At 38.1% G+C, this 18,169-nt stretch overlaps 1 protein-coding gene across 1 annotated transcript in view; it reads right to left on the bottom strand.

Annotated features, from left to right (window-relative positions):
- INPP4B (inositol polyphosphate-4-phosphatase type II B) overlaps positions 1-18,169 on the bottom strand; it is an 838,347-nt gene that overhangs the window by 686,260 nt on the left and 133,918 nt on the right. Inside the window, exon 2 of the mRNA XM_065904252.1 lies at positions 11,916-11,978. The gene's annotated coding sequence lies outside the window, so the exon portion shown is untranslated. The remainder of the gene's footprint in view (positions 1-11,915; positions 11,979-18,169) is intronic.

Genomic DNA, 18,169 nt, shown 5'->3' on the forward strand with positions numbered 1-18,169 from the left:
ACTAAGGGAAAAGTTGGAGAAGGAAATGGCAACCCACTCCAGTACTCTTGCCTGGAAAATTCCATGGACTGAGGAGCCTGGTAGGCTACAGTCCATGGGGTTGGAAAGAGTCGGACACAACTGAGTGACTTCACTTCACTTCACTTCAAGGGAAAGTTAAGAGCTATTCCTAGGCTTTGGGGTTGGGCGACTAGGTAAATAATGGCTCTTCCAATGGTCTACAGGAGGAAGAGGTTTAGAGTATAAGTTTGTAACAAGATCAATTTTTGATATAAGTTTGAAAGTAGGAATGTATTTTGAAGATTCAAATGAGTGCCCTTGGCTGGAGATACAAATGTAGAACTTGAAAGATGTAGAAACCAAAATCCTAGAGGGTAATCAGTTCACCCAGGAAGAAGTCACTACATTTGGTAAAGAGAAGAAGAAAGAAAGAAAAAAACTAGCTATCTGAGAAAGAGGAGTTTTACTGGAATGAGAGATTGAATGAAAGTTTATTCCAGATGAAAGAATGAATGGTTACTGAGAAAGCAAAAAGAGTGATAGGATCCACTATTCTGAGAAACAGTTATTTGCAAAGGGGAAGGAAGTGACTGAACACTATCTGGAAGTCACAGGGGCTAGTAAAATTTTCTTCAGCAAATCTTCTACCTTTCGATGCCTTATAAAATTGACCTTCCTAGAAACATAGCTCTCAAAGCCTCACATCCCAGAAAAGACCTTGCAGGAGGTGGTTGGCCATCATCTGACTCCTCAGGAAGCCTCCTGAAATAGCCCTCTTTAGCAAACATTGTACTTCCCAGGTGGTGCTAGTGGTAAAGAACACTCTTGCCAACGCCAGAGACAAGAGACTCGGGTTTGGCCTGGGTCGGGAAGATCCTTTGGAGGAGGAAATTCGCTCCAATACTTCTTACCTGGGAGATCCAACAGACAGAGGAGCCTGGTGGGCTACTCCATGGAGTCACAAAGAGTCAGACACAAGTGAGCCCATGTGCGCGCGCGCACACGCACACAGTCAGTACGGATGGATGCCCTTGGCGACAGTGTTACTCATACCCAGCAACTCTTGGGTTCTAAAGCAAGCCCTCTTAGGAATTCATGGTTTCTTCTAAAGCAACATTTCACAAAGTGTGCTTCCTTGAAACCTAGCCTCTGGGTGGAATGAGTATTACACAAAAGTATACTAAAGTAGAAAAGGTTCCATGGTCCACTAACTCGAGGAAACACTGGGTTAAACAAAGTTAAACAGGTTTCTTTACAGCAGGATTTTCAGAGACTAATATTCTAATGTGTGTCATAAAACTACAGGAGGGAGATATAAAATTCAGCATTTTCCAAAATTACCTGATGATAGAACTTTTTTAAAGTGTTATCACATGGATCAGAAATTTAAGAAGATGCTTTCCCATAGGATGAATGCTGGCGGAGGTTATTTCAGGCAATGTGACAGACTGATCAGAGATCAAAATCAACACCATTTTAATTGTACCCAGTACCATCCCATGAAGCACCCATGTCTACTTCAGTCCACCCCAGTTTCAGCACTCAGCTCACACGATGACATTAATTCAGTCACAGTCCCTTTTATAATGGGAATAGAACCTTGCTTGAAAGTTGAAGCATTTGCTTTCCCTTCTGATGAACTAAATTCTATGAACTCTGTAATAAAACTAGGATTAGGGCATATGGTACATTTCATTTCATAGTCCTGTGTGACTGACTACATGAGATAGAGCTGATGAATAAACTTGTTGATTGTTGGTATTATTTCCCTGCTTCTATTTTTTTTTCTTTTATAGCTGCAAGCTCAGTTGTTACCAAGAAAATCAATAAACAAGCTTTCAAGAAAAATTACACCTAGGGAGAAGAAAGGCCCTTTTGCCTGGAAGTTATTCTTTTTCTTTTCTGAGGCAGTAATACCCACTCCACAACCAGAGTTCACTTTTCAAGTCAAAAGAAGCCATGAGTGCTCAATGAGGACTCTCTGCTGGGAGAACACAGCCCTCAAGTATTTTCAGAGCGGTATCTTTTGTTACTAGGATAACTTCTGTGAGTTGAATTGTTCTGAAAGTCAGGCAGGACTAAAGAAAGAAAACTAATGTAGCCAAGAAAATAAACCATTATCCACATGTCCAGGGCCTAGAAAAGAATGCAGGACAGGCTACAAAAGGCAGACTTTTCCTGTGAGTATAAATGAAACAGAACCCTGTTAACTAGAGCAGAAGCTCTCATGTCTGACCAATTAGAGCAGTACCATTCAAAAGAACACAGTAAGATGATGGAAATGTTCTACAACTTTGCACTGTTCAGTATGTTAGCCAGAAACATGAGAGAACTCAGCCAAGATCAGCAAAAACCCACAGCCGACTTTCCAGCAGAGAACATGAGCAATCCCAGCTGAGACCATGTTAAACCACCCATATAATCTGCATACCCGTGCCAATGAGTTTTGCTCATTAAGTGTTTGTTCCACAGTAATAATGACAAAACTGACACAGAGGTAAGAGTACACCCTAATGCTTCATATTGTGTTTAGAACAGTGCCTGACATCAAATAAGCAGTCAATAAATATCTGCTGTTATTATTACCCATAACTTGCCAGCATTCCCAGAATGGGTTTCCCAGCTGCCCGAAGAAAATGAGATGTCTACCATAAATTTCGTGAGGGCTACAGAGAATGCTGATCTATCAAATTTTTAGCCATTTTAATAAATTAGCAAGAAAAGTATCAAAAGTTAAGTATATTATAGTAATGGAAAGTTATTTACTTCCATCACAGTAAAAGGATAATCCATGATCTTCTAAAGCCCTTCACACATCCTGTATTGATATATCTGATGTATGCCCAGCTAGCATATCACCAATCAGATCAAATATCAAACTTCTCCCATGAAAAATAGACAGCAATAATTTTGTTGCATGATTAATTGTTGATGTTATGATATTTACATCAGGTCAAAAGTTAGGATGAGAAATGTTATCTGTCCTAGTATTTTTGGACATAATGCGTCTATGTCTGATGCTACTTTCAACCGTGGATTTTAAAAGAAAAAATGCATTAGCTCCAAGAAAACATTATTATACACCTTGTTTTAACAAAAACTGGAGAAACACATGACTGTGAGGTTCACCCCTCTGACCGGTGTGTGTGTGGGTGGTGTGTGGGTGGGTGGTGTGTGTGTGAGTGGGTGGTGGGTTCTTTCATAGCTACTCTTCTCTGTCTGCACTTTCTCCTTCAGGTAAGTCATTCATTCATTTAAACAGCTTCAAGCAAAACTCCTTCTCAGGTTGTAACTTCTCTTTTGAACTCAACACATTTCCATTTCTAACTGATTTTTGCACTTGCATGTTCTGCTGTCTCCTTGTCGTCAATTAAATGTGGATTCATTGCCTCCCTGGACATCATGCATCAAATATGTGTAAGGTGTTATGTGATTACTCAGGGTGGTAAATCTCCTAATTCAGCTCTTTGTACATAACAAAAGCAGGAATGAAAGATAACCTTGCTATTATTCTTGTTCTCCATTTTGGTTTGTTTTTTTTGGCCATGCTGCATGGCATATGGGATCCTAGTTCCCTGACCAGGGTTCAGACCCATAGCCCTGCATCAGAAGTGCAAAGTCGTAATCACTGGATTGCCAGGGAAGTCCTTCCAATTGTGTCTTCATAATAACCCTTGGTATGGCTATGGCAAGTATTATTATCTTACTTTTTGATGAGGAAAATAATATACCAAGTTGTACAGATCACCAAATACTGACAGGTAGGCAGGTAAAATTGCAAATATGTGCCAATGAGATTAATAATCATTGTATGAAGAATGATAAGTATTCAGACTAAATTTTATGGAAGCAAATTTTGGGACTGACTTGATAAGAGTTGATATATAGTAGCTAATATATATAAGTTAATATTAATAAGCTAAGTTAATATTAACATTAACTAAATTATTTAAGTATTCTTTCATAGTTTTGTAGAAGAAACCAATATGAGATCTCCCACGGGTTAAACAGCCTGCATTAGGTCAGGCAGCAACAAGCTAATAAACCACCTATCTGGGACTTGAATACAAACCAGGCCAACTGGCTCCTGAGAAGTGCCCCTACTACATTCTTCTCTCTGAAATTAATAAGAAGTTGGGAGGGGAGAAAAATGTAAGAGCAAATGCAAAGTCATCCAGGTAGAAAAAAGTCAATCGTACACAGGCCTGGGTTCAAGCAGGTTGCATGGGCTAGAAGACCACACCTGGAAGAGGAATCGGATGGAAAGGAGGTTGGAAGAATCTGGGATGCACCAGCAGCAAAGTGGTCCTTCTTTTGTCTTTAAACAGTTTTATTCTACGCATTTATTTACTGGCCTCACAGAGTGGCGGCTGCAAGACCTTAGTTCCTCAACCAAGGATTGAATCCATCCTCCTGGCTTTGGGAGCACGGATCCTTAACCACTGGACTGCCAGGGAAGTCCTGAAGTGGTCTTTGAATGTCAGGCTGAGTTGTTTGGGTTTCTGGAACCGCCCAAAGGGAACCTGACCTTCTGTCTGCTTTAACGTGACCTGTGACAACACGCAGGCAAATGAACACGCCGAGGAGAAACGCACCAGCGGCGCTGGAAGAGGCGGGGGTTAGTTTCTTAATCTGGAGCTGTACAGTCTGCGTGAAACTGTCAGCATCTCTACCTCAAAAGACTTCAATACATCTGAGTCACTGAACTATTCCCAAAGGTGAAGAAAGGGACAGATTGAAGACAGACGCCCCCGTCACATGCCATCCCTGACTCCCTGATGGAGGGGTAAGTACTCCAAGTGGGGAATGTACCGTAATGGTGGAGCAAGCCGTGCGCTTCTGCACCAGGTTCAACGTTGCAAGTGCTTTAACTGAACATCTGGCTAGTAACATACCTTCCGTGTATCAACAGCACCTACTCCATGTGAGAAATTACATGGGTCAAGTAACAGCAGCATGATTTCATATGCTTGCCCCATCACCTACAAGCATAACTAGAGTAACAACCACATGCTTGGGGGAAAACCTTGGTTAAGTCTTTTTCACTGTAGTTCTAAAACAGGGATGTAACAAGAAACTTGCTGATAATCTCTTAAACCAATAGTTCTCAAATATAACAACTTCAATATGAAAGGAATTATTTCCTTAGCCTATGAACTAGTCAAGTTAGCCCCCTCACTGAACCAACTAAAGATTTTTTAAATCTTAGAAGTGATAAGGGTGTATCATCTACATTAGTATTTTCTTTGATAAAACTGACTTCAGGAAAAGAAATGTTTTCACAGTTCTCTTTTCCAACTTTTGCTAAGGTGTTTTTTAAAATGCTTTGAAAGCAGAATTTTTCCAAAAAAGTTGTTCCAAATAGGAATTGTTGTTCCAAATAGTCATTTAAAAATCTATTTCATGCTTGGTCAACTCATAGCCAATCACCTAAGACTGAATTTCAACTGATAACTAAAATTCAACAGATTACTCTGAATCTTCCTGGTAATGTGATTCTCATCTCACCAAATAATAACTGCATTATTTAAAATAATGAATATGTAATAGTATCTACTGAACACTGGCCCATACTATAATTTATAGTTAATGGCTGGAAAAAAGAATATTTGTGATACTGTAAACTGCTATCTTAAGGATTCAGCAATCATATGTATTATAATTCATGAAAAATAGCATATAGCATTCTTTTCATATTTCTAGGTTGTCTTTGTCAACTGGTGAGCAAACACGCATAATGCTCTTTCAGTTCAGTTCAATTCAATCGCTCAGTCGTGTCCGACTCTTTGCGACTGAACTGAACTGAACTGGAAGAGTATTATGGGTGTTTGGCATCTATCAAAATGTCCTGAGTATCTTGCAATAAAAGAGCACAGATCCAGGAAAGTTTAGACATTACTACGGAAACAGTGCACAGATGTGGATGCTGAAAAATTAATACCACACCATCTTTTGATAGGTTGTAGCTCCAAAAATGCTCCTACACAAACAGAATGAGACATGCCAGAGCACAAATACCCGTGCCATCGCAGCATAAATGAATCATAAGGCATTAAAACAGAAATGTCAAGCTCTGGCATCAGGTCCAATGTCTGACAAATTCCTCAGCCTCACACATGTGTCTTCATGCCACCTTGTTGGTTGAGAGAATACTAGAAGCAAAAGTAACCTGCCCAATTATCATATGTTGATGCATATAGATGTAATCTAGAAAAATGGTACTGACAAACCTATTTGCAGGGCAGGAACAGAGACACAGATGCAGAGAATGAACTCATGGACATGGTGGGGTAAGGGAAAGGGTAGGGCGAATTGCGAGAATAGCACTGACATGTGTCATGTGTAAAATAGACAACTAGCGGGAAGCTGCCGTGTAGCACAGGGAACTCAGCCTGGGGCTTTCTGATGACCTAGAGGGCTGGGATGAGGGGAGGGGGGCTCAAAGGGAGGGGACATGTGTGTGTGTGTGTGTCTGATTCACGTTATTGTGCAGCAGAAACCAATACAACAGTGTAAAGCAATTCTCTTCCAGTTAAATATACATTTAAAAAAAAAAGAAAAAATGTAACCTGTCACATGTGAACAAAAACCAGTTGAAAAATAATGTCTAAATATTATATAATGTTTTATCTTCCTCACACCTCAAAATATTTTTTAAACTTGCAAACTGAATATTTACTATTCTCAGATAAGATGTTCTAATCAGGTACCAATTTTGTTACAATTTAAGGCCACAGGAACCCTAGGAGGTTGCTGCTGACATCTAGCGGCGTAATTTTTAAATGCTTTAAAAACATACATCCAGAGAAAGAAAGGGACAAACATACTCAAACATGAAATAAAAACCAAAAAAGAGAAAATGTTAGTCGCTCAGTCATGTCCGACTCTTTGTGGCACCATGGACTGCAGCCCACCAGACTCCTCTGGCCATGGAGTTCTCCAGGCAAGAATACTGGAGTGGATTTCCAATTCAGTCATCAAATCAGTGAACACAGTAGATAAATATTAAGTTGACTGAGGTGGCAAATTACAATATGACTTTTTTCCCAATTGATTTTGATGTAAGATATGCAATAGGTAGTGTCCTTATAGACCAGTGTTTTGCTCTTAGCAAAAGTGCCCTCATTGCATAGCTTGGGTTCGAGTTTTCTCCAGTGGCATGTGCAAAGAGGCACAAAGCCGATAGGTAATTGAATTGTGCAACCTTTGAATTAGCCAACCTTCCTTTGATGAAGGAAATGTATTTCAACAGTTGAAAATTATTTGCTTTATAAATGAGAATATTTGATTTTATGTATTACTCACATTGAAAAGATATCATAAAGGGAGAGAAAGTTCTTAAGTTAGTCCTAATTAATATAAAACACTGCTAAATTATAATCCTCATAGTACAAAGGAATCTTTGAGCCTTTTTTTTAATTGGAGGGTAACTGCTTTACATTATGTTAGCTTCTGCTGTACAACATGAATCAGCTATTTACATACCCCTCCCTCTTGAACCTTTTAAATATTCCTTCAGTGAGTATCTTAGAGATGCAAGAATTTCACTTCTTCAAAGCCTGTCTACTTCACTCACAAGTGGGAGTAAAAGTGGGCCACAGAAGAACCTTCTTTCACAATCACACCAAAGGAAAAGAAAGTCCCATGTCAGTGTGTGACTTTACACAAAATAAAAAAGTTTTATAATGTACGTATACATACATGCATAAATACATGCACACAGGGAGCTATTATATAGCAATATTCATAAATCAGTGACAGTGTGACAGATAGTGTATCTAGGTTACTTGACAGAGTAAATATGGGTTAAGGAAGAGAAATAGTTATAGCATGATGAGGAACTCAGAAGGCTCCATAAAGAGCAGTTTTAAGGTTACACAGGCTTTGGAATAAGGAAGAAAGAAGGCTGGGCATTTCAAATGGAGTTTCCAGCATAAGGAAAGATGAGGATGTTTAGGGTATAGAGTGGAGGAAGAGAGAAACAATCGCGGTAAGAAACATAGGTGGGGAAACAATGCAAGAATGTGAACATTCGTAGAAGGCAATTCTATGGCTTCTATGGGGCTTCCCTGGCGGCTCAGCAGTAAAGAATCCACCTGCCAATGCAGGAGACATGGGTTCGATCCCTGAGTTGGGAAGATCCCTCAGAGAAGGAAATGGCAACCCACTCCAGTATTCTTGCCTGGAAAATCCCAGGGACAGAGGAGCCTGGTGGGCTTCAGTCCATGGAGTCTCAGAGAGTCGGACATAGCAAGTGAACAATAATAACAAATGGCTTCTATATGACTATTCCATTAATACTATACATGGGCGTTTTCTTTAGTTTAAAAAAGATAGAGTATCTGCTGAATCTAATTCTCGGAAGAGTAAAGAGCACCAAGAACTTCAGCAAATAACAAAACTCATTTTAAGAAAAGGTAAATTCATAGAAATTATCTCTTCCTTATGTAAATTCACCTTTCAGAATTACTTTTTAATCACTTCTCCATGAAGGTGTTCAATGATTAATTCTTTGACTTTCAGTTTAAATTCTCTTCAGGAGATGACTGTCTGATGTTACAGTTCTATTTCTGTAAGGCACTGTGTCTATTGTCCATGCATTAGTCAAAGCATCACAACAATTACATCACCACTTTCATCACACGTGTAGAGGTATTTCGAACTCTCATTGTGATTCATGGACTTTAACTGATTGATCAACCTGCAAATCTGATGCTTTACTTGCCATTGTTACTTAACAGTAGTTTGCAATAAATAATATAAAATATAATTGTAATAAGCTCTTAAAATATCAAAAGAATTTTATCCTTTAAAAAATGTCAACATGTATTATATCAACATAATGTTCTATTCTACAGCCAATAATAATAGACCACAATGAAACCAATCTCTAAGCAATATATTTATCACTTATTTCTTAGTGCCCTAGAGCATAAATAATGCTTTACACTAGCCTTATGACAGTTTATTTTTGATTCTCAAAAAATGCATTTATATTAAGCCCAGATTTCAACCTATTTATAGACAATAGAGTACATCAAAAAATTGCTGAGTCCTTAATATCCCATTTCACTTTCCCATAGGGAAGTTAAATGCATATGAGACTAACATTTAATATTCCTACATAATATAAATAAATTATAAGCATCAAATTTTCCTAACTGAAACTCAATCTATTTTGAGGACATATAAACCTGTTTAAAATGGAACAGAATAGCAGTCTTTATTTTTGTGCATAATCTCACTAGGTACAGAGAAGGGTATTTTAACCTGACTAGGTAAAGTTGTCTCTATTTGGGAATTAAGAACACTGTAACCAACAGACATCTGAGACTTTAATAATAAAACACTACATGAAAAGTTACTTTTAAACCCTTTTTTTAAAAGTCAAATGTAGAACTTTCAGGTATCTGCACACACAAAAGTGCCTGCTAGCCCAATAGATTGCTCTCCAAGCCCCATTCCCAGAGTTAACGGTACTCAAAATGAGTGTGTTAGTCATCACGTGCAATTGAGAGAAGTTGAATGGTCCCATTTGTCCAAAAATAACAGCTTTACTAATATGCCTTGAACTTGTACTATTTAAACATTGAAATTGAAATGCATATATCCCATTTAGGATAATAGTGACAGAGCATCAGAACATTACCGCTCTTTGCCTTATTAACAGGAATTTTTTATAAAGTTGCAAACACCCCTATTTCAGTGGGTCCAAAGGACCAATCTAGTGAGGCGATGACATGAACACCATTTCTCCCATCCTAGTTTCTCCTTCACACCCCACTCCCAGCCTCCACACACACACCAGTATCCTATAGCATAATCTCTTTGGGAGCATTATCAGAGGAAAGTACTTGGACTGCCAACATACAGAACTGGTCCAATTTTATTTGCACATTGGGAAGAAGCAAATTTTGTTACTCCAGGTACACAATGCTGGACATTCTGCCACATTAATGGGAATTTCCCTCCTTCGCCTCACCTTTTTGTTGATTACATTCAGTTTGAAGTAAGTTTATCCCTATCTTAAATAAATGAAATAAAAGTCTAATAAGATTGAATGTATTAGTATATACATACCTTTGGAAAAAAGAAACATTTCACATGAGTGCATCCTGGGTAGTCTGTGCATCCTCTCTTCATCCTTATTTTCATTATAAAGGGCGTGGACCCTTGACCCTCTTCATTATCTCCATCTCAGCGTGTTTCCTTCTCTGTCTCACTGTGTCATCTTGCATTAATGCCCTCTCAGTCAGCAGTTTTCTACCCTCCATATCCCTATGCTTATATCACAGTGCTCAGCTTCAACCACTTCTATATACTGTCTAGATATCAATTTTTATTATAATGCTCTTCTTGAGGAGTCACAGTTAATATTTTTGATAAAGCAAAACTTCAACTGATTTCATTAGCCATTAAAAAATACCTTACAGTTTGATTTAACATTTTAGTATAGAGTGCCTACAATCACAAATCTCCATTAGAGGAGAGAAGCTACTTCCTTAAAGAGTTTATGCCTCCCTTGAAGCATTAACTAAAGCCAGAAATAAACAGAAACACCCCAGTTTGTAATTCAAACTAGCAATTTATTTTTGTTCCACTGCAAATTAAAGTTCAGAGCCTAGTTTTTGGCTGATGTCCATTCAATTCAAAGGCTTCCTTTGTTTCAGCACTCATTTTTTTTTTTTAGGAATTCATCAATTTGTCAAAAACAGAACCCAGTTGGTTCCAATTAGTATGCAGCCTATTATACATTTCAACAAATCCAGTATGTCTGTTCATATATGTAAAGTGACATCATATCTTCACAGTTATATAAGTAGGTAATACAGATAGATGACTTTAGTTCCCATCATAATTCTAACCTTCTCAACACTTTCTAGTAAAAATTCTTTTGAGACAGGAGTTTTATTCATGAAACATACATTTTATATCTGCATCTATGCTCTGCTTTGTTTATGCATATATGTCATTAGAATATTTGCATGAGCGTTCACATTCTAGGGCCCACGTATGTAAATAAATCACACTCAGTTGGAAAATTTAGCAACTAAACATGCAATCTGTTGAGTATAATCAGGCATGCTATTCAACAAATGCATGATATAATTCAGTCTTTCCAAAGAAAATATATGCTTTGCATAAGAGTGTCTCCATCAAACTCGATGAAGTTTTTCCAGGAATTTGTACTAAAATTTTTTTGCCTATTCAAGAAGCAATATATTAAACCATTTGACTAATGCTGAAATAAAAAGAAAATCTTATGAAATATTTACTATTTCTCATTGTCTATTATTTGTAAATATGATACACTAATTGGAGTTATTTCCAAACAGAGTACAACAGCAGTCCCCGATCTCTTTGGCACCAGGGTCCAAAGATTTTGTGGAAGACAATTTTTCCCACGGAGGGCGGGAGTGGTTTGGGGATGATTCAAGGGCATTATATTTATTGTGCTCCTATGAGAATCTAATGATCTAATGCTGCCGCTCATCTGACAGGAAGTGGAGCTCAGGCAGTAATGCGGGTGATGGGGAGCGGCTTTGCTAATTTGCCCACCACTTACTCCTGCTGTACAGCCTGGTTCCGAACAGGCCACAGACCAGCATCTGTCCATGGCCCAGGGTTTGGGGACAGTCAAGATCCTACCCACCCACTTAAACAAATGCAAGTATAGTGTCAGAAAAGGAATCATTATCCACAATGCATTAAGCTAATATATATTTTAAATTTACCATCAACTTCCTCAACATGATGATCATCAAAAATCATTCCTTCTACTTTTCAGATAATGATTTACTTTTCTGATTGATTATCCAATAGCTAAAACAAGGAATCAAGAAAAAACCAACTAGTTGAATGCATCAGTGTTAAACAGCCTGAAAAAATATATATCAATTCAAAATAAGCATTACCTTGTTCTGATTTTTCATGAAGTATAGCAAATCTCTTGCCAGGCAACACCATTTCTTTGGGTTCTGTGGGCAAAAAGAAGAGAGATTAATAAAAACAACCTTTCTTTTCACTCTATAAATGCTTAAAGAAGATTTATTAGTAATAAAGGTCAGAGAAGAAAATCATTTAACAAAATATTCAGCTCCATTCAGCAGCTGCCTTGGGAACCACTTGCTTTAAATGCCAAGTAATTTCCCCAAAGGTCCCCTCTCCCCTGCAGCTGAGAGCATGGGTGACTGCCGCAGATCCTCAGCCCTGTTTTCTTTGCCTGCCTTTCTTTTCTCACATGGGAACAAGACCAGCACTCCAACAAGGAAAAGCAATAGCTTCAATCATTTCTAAAGATAAGATGTAATCCATGTTGAGACAGAACATTTACTTGGAACATAACAGACTGAAATGGAATTTGCAATTATCTAAACTTAGTTCCCTCCCTCCCCTAGTGAGGAGGGCTTTTAAAATGTTCACACAAGTTTGGGTGTTTTCCTATTATGCCTTTCCACAAAAATGATAAAGCGAGATATTGTTGGGATGACTCAGTAAATAATTGCAGATTGCCCTCCTTAGAGCCGCAATTTCAGGATTTTTCTATGCTGCTCCGAGAAGGAAAGTACTTGATAGGAGTCAAAAGTTATGAAAATATATCTTATTCCCTCCCTTAGCATATAACCATCTTGAGGAGTGTCCCATAAAAGATTTTATTGCATCATTATCTGAATGTTCAGATTGCAGGATAAGAAATTCAAGTCTGAGCAATAGTTCTCCAAAAAGAACTGTCACATAGGTAAGAATTTTAAAATCTCCCCTTAAGAAAGTTATTTGAAGAAACATTAACAGTTAAAAGCAATGTTGATTAATTGGCTGTAACAGTCATTAGAAGAACAATCATATAATTGCAATCACCACATCTTACTAGCTGTGTGAATTTAGGGAAGGGAATGAAACTCTATAAACCTACTTTTCTCATCTGTAAAATCGGAATGATAATTCTTCCTACTTCGTAGAATTGATAAGATACATAAACAAGACAAGTACATAGGAAAGACACAGACCTAATGAATGCTAGGCAATATAATTATGAACATCATTATTACTATTAGTTTTTTTCATTTATTTTTATTAGTTGGAGGCTAATTACTTTACAATATTGTAGTGGTTTTTGCCACACATTGACATGAATCAGCCATGGATTTACATGTGTTCCCCATCCTGAATCCCCCTCCCACCTCCCTCCCCATCCCATCCCTCTGGGTCTTCCCAGTGCACCAGCCCTGAGCACTTGTCTCATGCATCCAACTTGGACTGGCGATCTGTTTCACACTTGATAATATACATATTTCATTGTTCTCCTTTTAAAAAAATCTTGCAACCCTTTAGAAAATCACTGCCCTAGTGAGCCACATGTTGGAATGATTAAAATCATACCATACTGGCTAGTTCTTAATTTGTTGATTTATTAATCAGTCAATGAGGGCAAAGGAAATAGTTGTTTTAGGACTTTGGGCAGGTAAGGAAAAAAGATTAAATCGCATTTCAAGAGGATGAGTAAGCTGTCACTCCCCTGCAGTAGCTTCCCTTGACTTTGCTGAGGATTTTAATTTAAAGATGTCCTCCAAGAAACTGGGATACTTCAAGATTCACTTAAAGCAGCTGACCCTTGTCTACTCTTGTGAATACTCAATTCAATTCAAAAAAACACCTTGTGAGGCCCTATTGTAATCAATACATTTTAGAGAAACCATTATAAACAAAAAGGACTCAAGAAAAACACTGTCAAATGGAGGAAGTTTGTAGACAATTATTTCAAGCAATTCATGAAAATACCATCATTAAACAATATGAAATGTGCTGAAGCAGCAGAAAAAACTGAACAGATATTATGCAGTCAGGAAAGGGTAATTTAAAAAGCAATTATAAAATCATATGGTATCACTTATATGTGAAATCTAAAAAAAAAGATACAAATGGTCTTATTTACAAAACAGAAACAGATTTACAGAGGAAACAATTTATGGTTATCAAAGGGGAAGGTATGGAGGGATAAATGAGAAGTCTGAGATTAATATATACACACTGCTATATATAAAATAGATAAACAAGGACTTACTGTATAGCACAGAGAACTCTATACAATATTCTGTAATAACCTACATGGGAAAGGAATCTAAAAAAGAATAGATATATGTATACTCACAACTAAATCACTTTGCTGTATACTGAAAACTAACACAACTTTGTAAATCAACTAAATTCCAATATAAAATAAAAAATTGAGAAAAAATAATAATCTTTAAAAAATCAATCAGAATAACTGAACTGATGTACACCGAATGACCATTAGTCCTATTTGGTCCACAAAATTTTTACAAGAGAGAAGGACTTGGAAAGACTGAGTCTGCAGACAGATTAAGTACAGATGTAAGTTAAGATGACATTATACAGAGTCGACAAAATCTAACATGACTGGTGTCCTTATAAGGTGAGATACAAAAATATACACACAGACAGGAGAATACCACATGAAGACAAAGACACAGAGAGAGATGGCCATGTAACTAGGAAGGCAGAGATGTGCCTGCAATCCAAGGAATACAAGGATTGTCGGCAACAACAGATGCTGAGAGAGTCATGGAACAAATGACCCTCGAGCGCTTTTAGATACACCATTGCCCTACTGACTAGGTCCTATTGACTTTGGACTTCTAGCCTTCAGAACTGTGAGAGAATAAATGTTTCCTGCTCCAAGCCACCCAGATCGTGGTAGTTTGTCCCACCAGCCCCAGGAAATGAATGTAGCATCTTTTGAGCCAATAAGTCAGGCCTTTATCCATACCCTGATCACTTGAGACTTAAAAAAAAAAAAACTTACATTGATTCACCAAATATAATCTCAATTTAGAAATCAGAATACCCAGCTACATACAGAAAGGTGACTTTATTTTTTTATCTTTTCTTTTTTCATTTAATTTTTAAGGGAGTAGGGCTTCCCTGGTGACTCAGTGTTAAAGAATCTGCTTGCCAATACAGAAGACATGGATTCAATCTCTGGTCTGGGAAGATCCCCATTCTACAGAGCAACTAAACCCGTGTGCCACAATGATTGAACCTGCGTTCTAGAGCCTGGGAGCTGCAACTACTGAAGCCCCAGGCCCTAGAGCCTCTGCTCTGCAACAAGAGAAGCCACTGCAATGAGAAGCCCGCATACCCAAAACATGCCACAACTCGAGAAAAGCCCACACAGGAATTAAGACCAAGCACAGCCAAAAACAAATACATAAAATTATAATTTTTATGGGAGTATAGTGGATGCACAATCTTGTGTTAGTTTCAGATGGACAGCAAAGTGAGTAAGTTACACACATACATATACCCACTCTTTCTTGGGTTCTTTTCCCATATATGTCATTACAGAGTATTGAGTAGAGTTCCCTATGCTAAAATGTCTACCCAACTGAGCTATACAGGTGGGTAGTTATCAATTTTATATTGTTAGTTATCAATTTTATATACAGTAGTGAGTATATGTCAATCCCAATCTTCCAATATTCCCCCCTACCCCCCTGTAACTATAAGTTTATTTTCTACAACTGTACCTCTATTTTTGTTTTGAGGATAAGTTCATTTTTACCCTTTTTAAAGATGCCACATATGAGCAATATCATATGATTTTTGTCTTTCTCTAAATTGTCAAACCTCCATAGCTTGCTATAGTAGAAACCAACTGCCAGTGAAGAGGGTCCTCTATTCTTTCCACAGGTTCTTCCTCACCAGCCAGTCAACCTTGGTTCCAAGGCCTCTAGAACATGGGAGTGGAGTGAAAGAGGGGAGCTGGGGAAAGAAGTGGTCAGTGGAAAAGGAAAATTAACTTTCTGGTCACTGACCTAAGAGGGCTAGCATCTACTTAAAGCTGATTCCTAACCAATGGATGCTTTTCCAGGTTCAGTGACTTATCCCCCTTCTCCAATCACTGGGGACCTTTCTTTCATCTGTACACCCTTGACAGGAGTCATACATCTCACTTTATCACTTATGACACCCACAACACCAAGTGACACCTTTAGCCTCTATCTGCTGAGACCAGTCCAGCCTTGGGACAGTCTTTGGCGACAGGACCGGGCAGCCTCAGGGTGACTCTCTCACATTCAAGGCTCACATCTGCTCCACAGGGAACTCTGCAACGAACCCCGGGGAAATGGGCTAACCCCCTCGCAGCATCTCTCGCTTGCTCTACCATGAGCTATTCACAAGCTCATCTCCTGGCCTTTAGAGTAACCAGAAATCAGTACTGTCTCTACTGCCACTTCCAAAACTTCAAGGGGTACACATTCAGTTCTCACTGAGTCTCCTCGATGCGTCTCTTTCTAGCACTAAGAGGGGAAATGTGGAAACACTATTCAACCTACCTCCTTGTGGACATGTCTCCTGAAGCCTCAGCTCACATCAAAGAAATCTGCCTTTAATTTCCAGGTTCTCCACCCCTTTTGTATTCGGAATGTAGGGGTCATCTAACCAGTTTGAGGGAATTTATACAAGGTAATGTGCCTCATATATCACTTTGGTGTCTGATAGCTATTGCCTTAAGAGTTCAAAATTTTCCAATTTTATTTCCTGTGATATTAGTTTTCGCAATTTGAGCTTTAGAAGACCCTTAGGGGAAGCAGCTACATATTGCAAAATATGTTTACAGGAAATGCTACTCAAAGTTCTGTGGTGACCTCAATGGTAAGGAAATCTAAAAAGGAGTGAATATATGTATACATATGACTGATTCATTTTGCTATACAGCAGAAAATGACACAACATTGGGAAGGAACTATGATCCAATAAAAAATTTAATTAAAAAAATGTCTACTGGATTTTTTTAAAGTTTCCTGAACATTCTGTGAATTTTACATTGTTCTTAAATATAACTTCTCCTATTCAGTCAGGCAAAGTGTCTTATGGCTCCCGTATTCTGTCCCATTTGCTTTCTCGATGTCTATTCCTTCTGCTGGTGGTTCAATTCTTTCTTTTCAGCATCTTCCAAAGTTACCACCCTACCAAAGACTTAATGCCAACTTCTCCAGAAAGTGATCCCCCAGGTGCTTTGAACTCTGCTGATTTCTTCATTATTTGACCCTGTATAGCAATTATAATAAATGCCTATAATTCATACTGCTTTCTTGGGTTGTCTTGTGTTCTCATGTCTTCCCAACTATATTTTAATTTCCTAAAAGATTATCAGGAACTTGCACCTCTTGTCTATTCCCTTCAGTGCTTAATTCAATATTCAGCACATGTGAAGGAGAGTCCTAATAAATACACAGCCACTTGTATGTATTAAATATCTATTTATAAATATTAAGAGAAGTAACTTCTGTAGCATAAGTATCTCACCAGGGTCTTTGATAGACATTGCATAACATCCTTACTGTTGCATAAAATTTAAAGAACATTTGAACAAATACGTCAGGAAAGAGGCAGAGGGAGGTAATAAATGAGAGATAATAAGGCCACCATATAAGAAAGATGCTATTATTTTGAAGTAGATCTACATTTAAGATTGTGTATTTTTCTATGTCTGACTCCACCTTTCTATCACGGGTAGCATTTTCTCTACCTAAGGATTAGGAATGTCATAAGATAAATAAAAGGGTTACCCCGGTGGTGCTAGTAAAGAACCTGCCTGCCTATGCAGGAGACAAAAGAGATGTGGGTTTGATCCCTGGGTCAGGAAGATCTCCTGGAAACGGGAATCGCTTCCCACTCCAGTATTCTTGCCTAGAGAATTCCATGGACAGATGAGCTGGGTGAGCTACAGTCCATAGGGTCACAAAGAGTTGGACATAACTGAAGCATGTTAGCATGAATGCATACAAGATAGAAAAAACAAAGATGTTTAGAGTTTAACATCCAAAAAGAATTCTGGTTCCAAAGCAAGAAAACAGTATTGTACATCGTTTTCCTTAGAGAAACCAGGATCTTTAAAAACACAGCGTTAGTTACCATTAATGCAGCAGAAGGCACACCTAGAGAAACAGATCACAGAGTTCTGCAATACTAGAGTAGAAAAATGTAGGGTATGATGTAAATGAGAAGGAAAACTATCCAGGCTCAAGAGCTGTACAGAGTAGAAGACAGAAGAGGAGGGGGTCAAATGCTGAGTCATTATTTTCCTGGTCTTAGCTTAAACCTCACATGAACATGGTCATAGGAGCTTCTGGACTAATAGACT

Source organism: Muntiacus reevesi, chromosome 13 (assembly GCF_963930625.1).
Source record: "Muntiacus reevesi chromosome 13, mMunRee1.1, whole genome shotgun sequence".
Taxonomy (NCBI): domain Eukaryota; kingdom Metazoa; phylum Chordata; class Mammalia; order Artiodactyla; family Cervidae; genus Muntiacus; species Muntiacus reevesi.